This window comes from Lissotriton helveticus, chromosome 6 (assembly GCF_964261635.1).
Source record: "Lissotriton helveticus chromosome 6, aLisHel1.1, whole genome shotgun sequence".
In the NCBI taxonomy this organism is placed as follows: domain Eukaryota; kingdom Metazoa; phylum Chordata; class Amphibia; order Caudata; family Salamandridae; genus Lissotriton; species Lissotriton helveticus.
The window spans coordinates 271,824,819-271,837,663 of record NC_136067.1 but is presented as its reverse complement, the minus strand read 5'-3'; the positions used below and the strand labels follow the sequence as shown (position 1 = coordinate 271,837,663).

Below are 12,845 nucleotides of genomic sequence, written 5' to 3'. Positions count from 1 at the left end.
GATAGTGAAGAGGCTAAAACAATTTAATAGACACCTCCTCACTCCCAAATCAATAAAAAGAGGGCGACCGTAGTAGTTTCAATAGATTGCTACTACTTAATGTGGCGGTCAACATGTTTCTGCAGACTAATCAGAGCCCTGAGGGTATCCTGCTGCTTTCATCAGGACCATTTTCGCTACTGCTCACTTTTTAGGTGAAAAAGAAAAAGATTTATCACCTGGGTATTAGATCAGTCAGCATTCTCCTGGCTTTAGGTCCCCAAAACATCAAGTAAATAGGAAACACACAGTCAGATAAATAGGAAGACAAACAAACAACAATTAGTATCAGTTTGATTATAGGATCAATATAATTTATATCAAGTGATCCAATTCTAGGTAGATTATATGCCTATCTAGCATATTAACAAAGTATACCGTCTCACTTACCATGATGGCAGGAGAGAAAAATTCCACCTCACCTGGCCACAGCTCAGGTAATTGGAGCACCGCTCTGGTGGACGAAAACATTAAAAAAGAAGGGATCAATATGACGCGTCAGTAACACTGACATCATAAAACTGGTCAGAGCAAGAGGGTGAAGGGAAGGATAGTTTCCATGTGCGCCTGAAATGTTTTCGCTCCAGCTCACAAATTAACCCTTAGGACCCCAATAAATTATTTAAGACTGTGTGCATCTTAGTGCCCGTGCATAGGTGACACTAACTGCAGGTTTATCAAACCTCGTGGTGCACGGGGCCTATTGTCGGCTGAAAATTAGCAAATTAATCTTACACACTGACACGTTTTACACATCTACTGGGTATCATTAGTAACAACATGATGTTTTCACATTCAGTGGGATGCCTAGTTCGTCTAACAGACCAAACCATAGCACGAGACCGCCCCATACTCAAAAGACAGTGGAGCAGAGACGCGCTGGGTCAGAAACTCTTCTCTTTTAGGCACGAGTCTGGGGATTGCTACTCTAACCTTCCTTTCGGTACTCCAGACGTCCTTCTGGGCTGTCTCGGGGAGATACCGACACGGAAGAGTCGCCCCGTATTTGACTGCATTGCTTCAAGGCTCAGATCAGGTCATGCGCGTCATCCCGTCGCGTTGTGCAAAGACGCTTGGGAGTTGTAGTTATGAATATTACCTCAACCAAGAACCCAGTTTCTTTGATAATAGATAGCGTTTATATTTCAAAGTGCCTGCCTCGTTTTTAGCTTATAAGAGGTAAAGTTAATTACCAGTTGTATAAGATAAGCCAAGGCAGGACCATTATATGTCACACAGTTTACTGGGAGATTCTGATCGCGTCATGCGCGTCATTGAGCCACGTCTTTGCTAAGTTACTTGGGAATTGTAGTTGTTAGCATTAAATAGCATTTTTATTTGCACTGGCTGCCTCGTTTTCTCTAGCTTATAAGAGATGAAATTAGTTATCAGTTGTTTAAGATAAGCCAAAGGCAGGACCAATGTTTACCGTATACTTTGATGCAATTTCATACCAAAATAAGATCGTATCTTGCACTTACTCTCTCTGTACCATTGCTCAAGTCGCGTCAAGCGCGTGATCATCAGGTTATTTTTTACCAGAAATATCTTATCAATGCGCGTAGTCTCTCAGCGCCATTGCTAAAGTGCTTGGAGACTATAGTTATTATTGGTAATTTAGGGGGGCAGGCAAAACTTGTAATTATAAGACTCAAGGTATCTATAATTTATTTATAGGAGTGCTTGGCTTATAAACTTGTTCTTGATTACAAATGAGCCCAGGCAACAAATATATATGTGCTATGAGTTCCTCCATGTATATAGTTCAGTTGTACAAATGCACTCTCTCCCAAAGCAAATCTCAGATCGCATCAATTGATTGTTTATTTAGTCCGTTTTTAATAAATGGCATAACCCACGCTCATAAGCTATAAACTTACTAAAGAGGTGCCTGGTCCGAGAGAAAATTGCTTAGGGGCACCTATTTTGAATAGCTCAATCTGTGTCCATACTCTCCAGAGAACACATCCTTTCACATCACTCCACCTCTGTAGTAGTAGGTATTCGCCAAAATGTAATGTAGGTTATGATCCTGGGTTATGCCATTTATTAAAAACGGACTAAATAAACAATCAATTGATGGGATCTGAGATTTGCTTTGGGAGAGAGTGCATTTGTACAACTGAACTATATACAGGGAGGGGCTCATAGCACATATATATTTGTTGCCTGGGCTTATTTGTAATCAAGAACACGTTTATACGCCAGGCACTCCTATAAATAAATTATAGACACCTTGAGTCTTATAATTACAAGTTTTGCCTTCACCCCTAAATTACCAATAATAACTATAATCTCCAAGCACTTTAGCAATGGCGCTGAGAGACTACGCACATTGATAAGATCCTTCTAGTAAAAAATAACATGATGATCACGCGCTTGACGCGACTTGAGCAATGGTACAGAGAGACTAAGTGCAAGATACGATCTTATTTTGGTATGAAATTGCATCAAATTATACAGTAAACATTGGTCCTGCCTTTGGCTTATCTTAAACAACTGATAACTAAATTCATCTCTTATAAGCTAGAGAAAAGAGGCAGCCAGTGCAAATAAAAATGCTATTTAATGCTAACAACTACAATTCCCAAGTAATTTAGCAAAGACGTGGCTCAATGACGCGCATGACTTGATCAGAATCTCCCAGTAAACTGTGTGACATATAATGGCCCTGCCTTGGCTTATCTTATACAACTGGTAATTAACTTTACCTCTTATAAACTAAAAAAACGAGGCAGGCACTTTGAAATATAAACGCTATCTATTATTAAAGAAAATGGGTTCTTGGTTGAGATAATATTCATAACTACAACTCCCAAGCGTCTTTGCACGACGCGATGTGATGACGTACATGACGCGATCTGAGCCTTGAAGCAATGCGGTCAAATGCGGGGCGACTCTTCCGTGTCGGTACCTCCCCGAGACAGCCCAGAAGGACGTCTGGAGTACCGACAGGAAGGTAAGAGTAGCAATCCCCAGACTCGTGCCTAAAAGAGAACAGTTTCTGACCCAGCGCGTCTCTGCTCCTCTGTCTTTTGAGTATGGGGCGGTCTCGTGATGTGGTTTGGTCTGTTAGACGAACTAGGCATCCCACTGAATGTGAAAATATCATGTTGTTACTAATGATACCCAGTAGATGTGTAAAACATGTCAGCGTGTAAGATTACTTTGCTAATTTTCAGCCGACAATAGGCCCCGTGCACCACGAGGTTTGATAAACCTGCAGTTAGTGTCACCTATGCACGGGCACTGAGATGCACACAGTCTTAAATAATTTATTGGGGTCCTAAGGGTTCGTTTGTGAGCTGGAGCGAAAGCATTTCAGGCGCACATGGAAACTATCCTTCCCTTCACTCTGTTACTTTGACCAATTTTATGATGTCAGTGTTACTGACGTGTCATATTAATCCCTTCTTTTTTAATGTTTTCGTCCACCAGAGCGGTGCTCCAATTACCTCTGCTGTGGCCAGGTGAGGTGGAGTTTTTCTCTCCTGCCATCTTGGTAAGTGAGACGGTATACTTTGTTAATATGCTAGATAGGCATATAATCTGCCTAGAATTGGATCACTTGATATAAATTATGTTGATCCTATAATCAAACTGATACTAATTGTTGTTTGTTTGTCTTCCTATGTATCTGACTGTGTGTTTCCTATTTGCTTGATGTTTTGGGGACCTAAAGCCAGGAGAAAGCTGACCGATCTAATACCCAGGTGATAAATCTTTTTCTTTTTCACCTAAAAAGTGAGCAGTAGCGATAATGGTCCTGATGAAAGCAGCAGGATACCCTCAGGGCTCCGTTTAGTCTGCAGAAACATGTTGACCGCACACATTAAGTAGTAGCTATCTATTGAAACTACTAGTGTTGCACTCTTTTTATTGATTTGGGAGTGAGGAGGTGTCTATTAAATTGTGTTAGCCTCTTCACTATCACATTTTAGATAATGAAGCACACTTTCTTTTCACTTGTTATTTGTTTCACTTTTTTTTTGTGCACTGCTCTACAGTTGTCACTTTACAACTAGATACACTATAGAAAACACTGGGCTTCGCTGGTCAGATGAGTTGTATACATCTCTCTCATCTGCAGTGGGTACAAAATCTTACCTTGCTGGTGTGAAGGATCCCAGATGATGAACAGGGCGGTATCGATCGACAACTGATGGGTATTTTTTTCACATGGAAAAGAGTGCCAACCTTTTTTTGATTAGTGTTATATTATTTAGTCACGTAATAAGTTGATTTAGATTGACCACTAATTTTGGTTCTCTCTCCTGCCTTTTTCAGACACTTAGTTAGTCATTTCTTTTTGTGACCCACTGCTACATTTTGTTGTTTAATTGTCCTTTGGACACCCCTGCACCCTTGAAATTCCAATCTCAATTTGCGAATCGCTAATTGCGATTAGCAAATTGAGATTGTCTTCCCATTCATTCCTATGGGCCTCTAGGCCCATAGGAAGGAATTAGAAGAAATCGCTTTTTTTTTTTTATTTCTTGATGAATAGCATTTTGCTTTCCTTAATAGCGAATCGGTAATTTTCGCTATTAAGGAATCGCAAATTTGTTTGTTGATGAATCTGGGGGCTAGTTCTTATATAGCAGTTGCAAATATTACTTCTTTTTTACAGTTTTTCACATTTGTAGAAGACAGGAGCAATGAACTAAAGGATCTACCTATAAAAAGTGAAAATTGCTCTGCACAGCTTTGCTAAATTTTCAAGTACAAAAACACTAATTGAAATCACTGCTTAGTATCCACAAACATAGAGATTTTCATAACTATTTGAGAAAAGTTAAATAAACCCTGATTTGTACACCTGAAATGTGAAGATGGAGTCTATAAAGGGATTTTTTTTAGAGGCCTAATTTGATATCCACACTCCATTATCATCAAGCCAGTACTGCTCATGATCCAGAAGAGGAGGAGGTTGAAGGCAGAGAAAGTGCAGTAGCAATGCAGGAAGTAGAGAATTGTTCACATTATAATAAAACGTACTTCTTAAACCATAAGCAGACATTTATCAGATACAACAACTGAACACTGAGGCCACTTTCGATTTGATTTAAGTGCTACCACAGTACTGTAGTCTAATACTCAAAGAACTCATTTCTGTCTCATCACATATGAAGGTCCTGTGTGTAGTATCCGGCTGGATACATTCTAGTATTCCACTGCTGATGTAACTCACACTAGACACCCACCCACCACAGGCGTCACCAGTCAGGTGACCCTGTGAGTAAAAGGGGCCAGGCGCACGTGCCCGGGGCCCAGTTTTATCACTACACTAACAGTGTCTGTGTCAATCATTTAGCAGCATGAGGTCCGAGGTCCCATGACACTACATTGGTGATGAGGGGGGTACCTAACCCCGTATGCCTGCTGCTCTTTATTTAATTTATTTTTTTTATTTATTTATTTATAAAGTTTTATATAGCGCAAACTTGACCCAAGAGGGTATCAGAGCACTTTACATTTAGGATCGTAGCGTTACAAGTTACATAAGATACAAGAGCATAGGTACAGTACACATAAACAATGTTTCAATAATTCGTAGGAGGGAGGGGAGGAAGGAGTAATAGCAGGGAAGCGAGGAGGAACAATGCCCAATGTCTGGCTGGGTAGGTGACGGTCAAGGGGGAAAACCAGGGCCAATCTCCTCATTAGCTGTCAAGCAGCCCCACCGGTCATCAGCTATGTTGCTCAGGCCTCAGCGTTCAGGAAAAAACAGTTTTTAGATTATTTGAATTGCTAAGGTTATATAGCGCTATTCAGCCCGGAGGTATCAGAGCGAATAACCAGCGGAACGTTGTATTAGAAGGTACATCAAAAGGATCATAAAGCGCTGGCTAGACCCGTAGGTATGAGAGTGCTATAACAGAGGAACATTGCGTTACAATTTGCTTCATCGTTCCTCGTGGCGAGCCGTCTACAACCACCCGTGTCTGCGGAGGGAACTGAGCCCCTCGTATCACCCGGTCACCACATCCTAGACCCGAGAGGAGTGGCGGTGCCTGCACGGTGGCTCACACATACCCATTGCCAGCACAAGAGCCGTGGCCATGCTGAGGGGGAGGAAAGGCCACCCAGAACCGGGATCGCCGCCCAGTCCCTGATTCGGTGTTACGGAGGAAGTCTAGATAGCTGCCTGCAAGCGCCCACACACTGCCGCCATTGGAGCCCTGATGTCAGCCAGCCAGACAGTGGAAGGTCAGTGGCCAAGAAGGTGGACAGACTTAAAGAGACTTGCCTCTGCCAGCGCTGGTTGGGAGGTGCCTGGGGCTCAGACCCTCACAGTACCCACACCCATGCCCTGAGGCTTCCATAGCCTGTTGCTGTGCCGACAACAGAGGGAGAAGGGACGCGACCAACCTTAGTGCCGACAGCAGCAGCCTGAGGCCAAGGCCGCTTGCGTTGTTGGACAACGGGGGGAAGCAGCACAGCATAAACGCCCCACTACCCCGTTCTCACACTCATGCATCTTACCCGCCTGGATCAAGTGAATAATGTCGCACCAACCAGCACAAAGTGGAGCCATCCCTGTCCTGACATCCCACACGAGGCCAGCAATCCCATGCAACCACCCCTTGGGAGAGAGCAACCCGTCCGCCAGTTGGTCCAGCTCCCAACCTCCGGTAAGGCCGCAGCTCTCCCTCGGACAGTAGCACCAAGAAAATAGAGGGACACTTACTGTCACTGCCGCACCCCACCTCGCACTGGCATCCATCCTTACAGCGTCCACAGAACTACAAGGCCGATAGAGTGAGAGAGGCCGCCGTGGTCGCGTGTGATGCATCTGTGTTACCTGGCGGTCAGCAGGAAAGCTGCACTATGAGCTGTGAGGAAAGTGGTGGGCGAATACTACCCCACACCGACATTCTCTGGACTCGCAGCACACACGGCAAACTCAAGAGAGACATCAGCAGCATTGCCCCACCAGTGCTCCGTGAAAACTTCTAGTTCCCAGAGGAAGAAACAGCCCACGTTAAAGAGCCTGCAGCGCCAACTAACATGCTACATCGCACCCTGGCCAACAACCTCTGCCAGTCCCCGCAGCAAATGAAGATCAGGGTCGCAGCACCCCCAAACAATCACAGGCATGCCCACAATCAGGGAAGACATGGCTTGGCAGTTCGGGCTGGACTGTTCCCATGAGGCTCAGGGTCAGACTGATTTGCATATAGCCATGTCTGAACTGGGGTGGCTGAGTGAACTAAAGAATGGTGATGGATTAAACCCAGATCAGTTGACTGGGGGTGAGTGTTTGATTTGCTCAAACGCTCCGTCCATCATCCCCTTTTGTATCGCTTTGTTCGCCCTAAGTTGGCAGGGTATGCTCAGACGTGAGTCCCTTGTTCACTTGGCCACTGGATTCAAGATAGCCTGGCTGATGAGGATTATGAATCCGAAACCGGTCCCAGGATGCTTGTTTCCGGTCCAGGGAAGACATGGCTTGGCAGTTCGGGCTGGACTGTTCCCATGAGGCTCAGGGTCAGACTGATTTGCATATAGCCATGTCTGAACTGGGGTGGCTGAGTGAACTAAAGAATGGTGATGGATTAAACCCAGATCAGTTGACTGGGGGTGAGTGTTTGATTTGCTCAAACGCTCCGTCCATCATCCCCTTTTGTATCGCTTTGTTCGCCCTAAGTTGGCAGGGTATGCTCAGACGTGAGTCCCTTGTTCACTTGGCCACTGGATTCAAGATAGCCTGGCTGATGAGGATTATGAATCCGAAACCGGTCCCAGGATGCTTGTTTCCGGTCCAGGGAAGACATGGCTTGGCAGTTCGGGCTGGACTGTTCCCATGAGGCTCAGGGTCAGACTGATTTGCATATAGCCATGTCTGAACTGGGGTGGCTGAGTGAACTAAAGAATGGTGATGGATTAAACCCAGATCAGTTGACTGGGGGTGAGTGTTTGATTTGCTCAAACGCTCCGTCCATCATCCCCTTTTGTATCGCTTTGTTCGCCCTAAGTTGGCAGGGTATGCTCAGACGTGAGTCCCTTGTTCACTTGGCCACTGGATTCAAGATAGCCTGGCTGATGAGGATTATGAATCCGAAACCGGTCCCAGGATGCTTGTTTCCGGTCCAGGGAAGACATGGCTTGGCAGTTCGGGCTGGATTGTTCCCATGAGGCTCAGGGTCAGACTGATTTGCATATAGCCATGTCTGAACTGGGGTGGCTGAGTGAACTAAAGAATGGTGATGGATTAAACCCAGATCAGTTGACTGGGGGTGAGTGTTTGATTTGCTCAAACGCTCCGTCCATCATCCCCTTTTGTATCGCTTTGTTCGCCCTAAGTTGGCAGGGTATGCTCAGACGTGAGTCCCTTGTTCACTTGGCCACTGGATTCAAGATAGCCTGGCTGATGAGGATTATGAATCCGAAACCGGTCCCAGGATGCTTGTTTCCGGTCCAGGGAAGACATGGCTTGGCAGTTCGGGCTGGACTGTTCCCATGAGGCTCAGGGTCAGACTGATTTGCATATAGCCATGTCTGAACTGGGGTGGCTGAGTGAACTAAAGAATGGTGATGGATTAAACCCAGATCAGTTGACTGGGGGTGAGTGTTTGATTTGCTCAAACACTCCGTTCATCATCCCCTTTTGTATCGCTTTGTTCGCCCTAAGTTGGCAGGGTATGCTCAGACGTGAGTCCCTTGTTCACTTGGCCACTGGATTCAAGATAGCCTGGCTGATGAGGATTATGAATCCGAAACCGGTCCCAGGATGCTTGTTTCCGGTCCAGGGAAGACATGGCTTGGCAGTTCGGGCTGGACTGTTCCCATGAGGCTCAGGGTCAGACTGATTTGCATATAGCCATGTCTGAACTGGGGTGGCTGAGTGAACTAAAGAATGGTGATGGATTAAACCCAGATCAGTTGACTGGGGGTGAGTGTTTGATTTGCTCAAACGCTCCGTCCATCATCCCCTTTTGTATCGCTTTGTTCGCCCTAAGTTGGCAGGGTATGCTCAGACGTGAGTCCCTTGTTCACTTGGCCACTGGATTCAAGATAGCCTGGCTGATGAGGATTATGAATCCGAAACCGGTCCCAGGATGCTTGTTTCCGGTCCAGGGAAGACATGGCTTGGCAGTTCGGGCTGGACTGTTCCCATGAGGCTCAGGGTCAGACTGATTTGCATATAGCCATATCTGAACTGGGGTGGCTGAGTGAACTAAAGAATGGTGATGGATTAAACCCAGATCAGTTGACTGGGGGTGAGTGTTTGATTTGCTCAAACGCTCCGTCCATCATCCCCTTTTGTATCGCTTTGTTCGCCCTAAGTTGGCAGGGTATGCTCAGACGTGAGTCCCTTGTTCACTTGGCCACTGGATTCAAGATAGCCTGGCTGATGAGGATTATGAATCCGAAACCGGTCCCAGGATGCTTGTTTCCGGTCCAGGGAAGACATGGCTTGGCAGTTCGGACTGGACTGTTCCCATGAGGCTCAGGGTCAGACTGATTTGCATATAGCCATGTCTGAACTGGGGTGGCTGAGTGAACTAAAGAATGGTTATGGATTAAACCCAGATCAGTTGACTGGGGGTGAGTGTTTGATTTGCTCAAACGCTCCGTCCATCATCCCCTTTTGTATCGCTTTGTTCGCCCTAAGTTGGCAGGGTATGCTCAGACGTGAGTCCCTTGTTCACTTGGCCACTGGATTCAAGATAGCCTGGCTGATGAGGATTATGAATCCGAAACCGGTCCCAGGATGCTTGTTTCCGGTCCAGGGAAGACATGGCTTGGCAGTTCGGGCTGGACTGTTCCCATGAGGCTCAGGGTCAGACTGATTTGCATATAGCCATGTCTGAACTGGGGTGGCTGAGTGAACTAAAGAATGGTGATGGATTAAACCCAGATCAGTTGACTGGGGGTGAGTGTTTGATTTGCTCAAACGCTTCGTCCATCATCCCCTTTTGTATCGCTTTGTTCGCCCTAAGTTGGCAGGGTATGCTCAGACGTGAGTCCCTTGTTCACTTGGCCACTGGATTCAAGATAGCCTGGCTGATGAGGATTATGAATCCGAAACCGGTCCCAGGATGCTTGTTTCCGGTCCAGGGAAGACATGGCTTGGCAGTTCGGGCTGGACTGTTCCCATGAGGCTCAGGGTCAGACTGATTTGCATATAGCCATGTCTGAACTGGGGTGGCTGAGTGAACTAAAGAATGGTGATGGATTAAACCCAGATCAGTTGACTGGGGGTGAGTGTTTGATTTGCTCAAACGCTCCGTCCATCATCCCCTTTTGTATCGCTTTGTTCGCCCTAAGTTGGCAGGGTATGCTCAGACGTGAGTCCCTTGTTCACTTGGCCACTGGATTCAAGATAGCCTGGCTGATGAGGATTATGAATCCGAAACCGGTCCCAGGATGCTTGTTTCCGGTCCAGGGAAGACATGGCTTGGCAGTTCGGGCTGGACTGTTCCCATGAGGCTCAGGGTCAGACTGATTTGCATATAGCCATGTCTGAACTGGGGTGGCTGAGTGAACTAAAGAATGGTGATGGATTAAACCCAGATCAGTTGACTGGGGGTGAGTGTTTGATTTGCTCAAACGCTCCGTCCATCATCCCCTTTTGTATCGCTTTGTTCGCCCTAAGTTGGCAGGGTATGCTCAGACGTGAGTCCCTTGTTCACTTGGTCACTGGATTCAAGATAGCCTGGCTGATGAGGATTATGAATCCGAAACCGGTCCCAGGATGCTTGTTTCCGGTCCAGGGAAGACATGGCTTGGCAGTTCGGGCTGGACTGTTCCCATGAGGCTCAGGGTCAGACTGATTTGCATATAGCCATGTCTGAACTGGGGTGGCTGAGTGAACTAAAGAATGGTGATGGATTAAACCCAGATCAGTTGACTGGGGGTGAGTGTTTGATTTGCTCAAACGCTCCGTCCATCATCCCCTTTTGTATCGCTTTATGCCCACAATCAGCCCAGGGAGTCCAAAGAGAGACCTCTGGCACCAGCGGTCTCCCCACTGATGTGACATCAATTGACAAAGGGGCCCTGCACTCCGACCAGGTGAACGCTCCATCCACCACCACAGAAGACGTGCAGCATACAAGGTAGTCCCCCCACATCGCAGGCAGAAGCTGCACCCCCGCAGACCACAAAGAATGAATGCCAGGACTGCTAAAAATAAGCGCTGCACCCCCACGTAGTGGACACCAGCGATACCGCAACCGCCCTAACCAAGCACGCTAGAACAGAGGGAATCTGCACTCACACACACGGCCCCCACCATAGGACACACAGAGGAGGACTGTGCACCACACCTCCGGTCGTCTACCTGTAGTTTTCAAAGGGGAAGAAAGTCTCAATACTCCAGCAAGAAAGGCCATACGGCAGCAAGGGACTAATGCATCCAGCAGAGAGTCCCAAGCAGAGAGTACCTAAAAGCTCAAAGCTGCATCAGCAGAGAAATCTGCCAAGAGGCCAAAATGGATCCAAGGATAGCAGGTCCCACAGCACAGCTAATACACCACCAGAACCCCAGAGCACAGCACGCGCCAAACCCCAGAGACATGGCACAGCCCAAACATAAGAACAGGACAGAGTTGGGAGACACTAAGCAATGGTCTAGACGTCACAGCAATAGACAGATCAGAATAGTGCCACCTGCCCCATGGACTGCATGTCAGGTTGACATAGAGAGACTGTTAGCCCCACAGGAAGTTTGCATGAAGCCCAAACCTGCGCCGCCAAGAAAAGTCTTGGCAGAACAGCGTGACCAAAGGCCCAAAGCAGCACAGCCTGAGCACGCAGCACCCAGGAAGTGGAAGGGAAGCGCGCCAAGAGAGGATAGTATCAAATTCCACCTAAAATAACGGATGAAAACAGGGACCTCTACAGCTCTGCACTGCCATCGCTCAAAGGGACCTGAGGCTGCAGAGCACAGCCAGTACAAGAACTGATTGCACCCAGCTGCCCGTCAAGAGAAAGGCACATGAGAAGCCTACAGTGTCAGTCCCTATGCAGCAAGCCCAATGCACCAGACAAATGCAGGCATACCAAACCCACTAGCAAGAGTGAACGACCAGCACAGAAAAGAAAAGTGCAGCGCATGCACCACACGTGGCTGCCTAACGCCATCGCCGGAGCAGAGATCGCGCCATCTGCTCCTCCCTGTGTACAGGCACCTCTGCAAGCTATGCCCAGGCACACCAAGTGCCAGAAGCAGACAGAGCGCACCACGTCAGGTGCGTGCAGAGGGCAGCGCCAGTGAACCTGATGCATGGTCGATCGCCCAGGAGACATAGACATTTTCTACAAGGAAGCACTACTGAACGCAGGGTGGAGAGCATCCATGTCTCCACCGCCCAAGCGAAGCCCCGCAGTGGGCCGAAGACAACATAAGTTTCCTCCCTCGCACTTCCTCAAGACAGAGTCGCAGGGACCCAAGACAGGTGAGAAAGGAAGAAGCAGCTGCCAAGACGGCGCAGCCTCGAGGCGCAAGCAGAGTGACCCCATTAAATCCCTGAGGAGGGGATGGTGCCAACGGTAGTTCCCAAGAAGCACATGCAAGTCCTACGGGCAGGACAGGCCTGCAGCAGGACTGCACAAGGGAAGGAAAGACCGTCACAAGAACGACGAGACCTATGTCCAGGTGGAGCAAACATGGGACAGGTGGCATGACACCACATCCAATGAAAAACCTGGTCAGAAGAAGGAGAAGAGCGTGGCACTACACCACTCTGCATAGGGGTAAAGAACAGTGGCATGACACCACAGGGCAGACAACCACCACAGGCGCCCAAGATGAAACAGAGAAGAGCGACAGGACCAAGGACTCACACCAGCACTGA

The 12,845-nt window shown here is 47.4% G+C and overlaps 1 long non-coding RNA gene across 2 annotated transcripts in view; it reads left to right on the top strand.

Moving 5' to 3' along the window:
• Positions 1-2,912: 2,912 nt before the first annotated feature.
• LOC144761331 (uncharacterized) overlaps positions 2,913-12,845 on the top strand; it is a 72,837-nt gene continuing 62,904 nt past the window's right edge. For both annotated transcript variants that reach the window (XR_013595672.1, XR_013595673.1), the window contains exons 1-3: positions 2,913-2,998; positions 3,478-3,541; positions 3,722-3,752. This is a non-coding gene — a long non-coding RNA (uncharacterized LOC144761331). The remainder of the gene's footprint in view (positions 2,999-3,477; positions 3,542-3,721; positions 3,753-12,845) is intronic.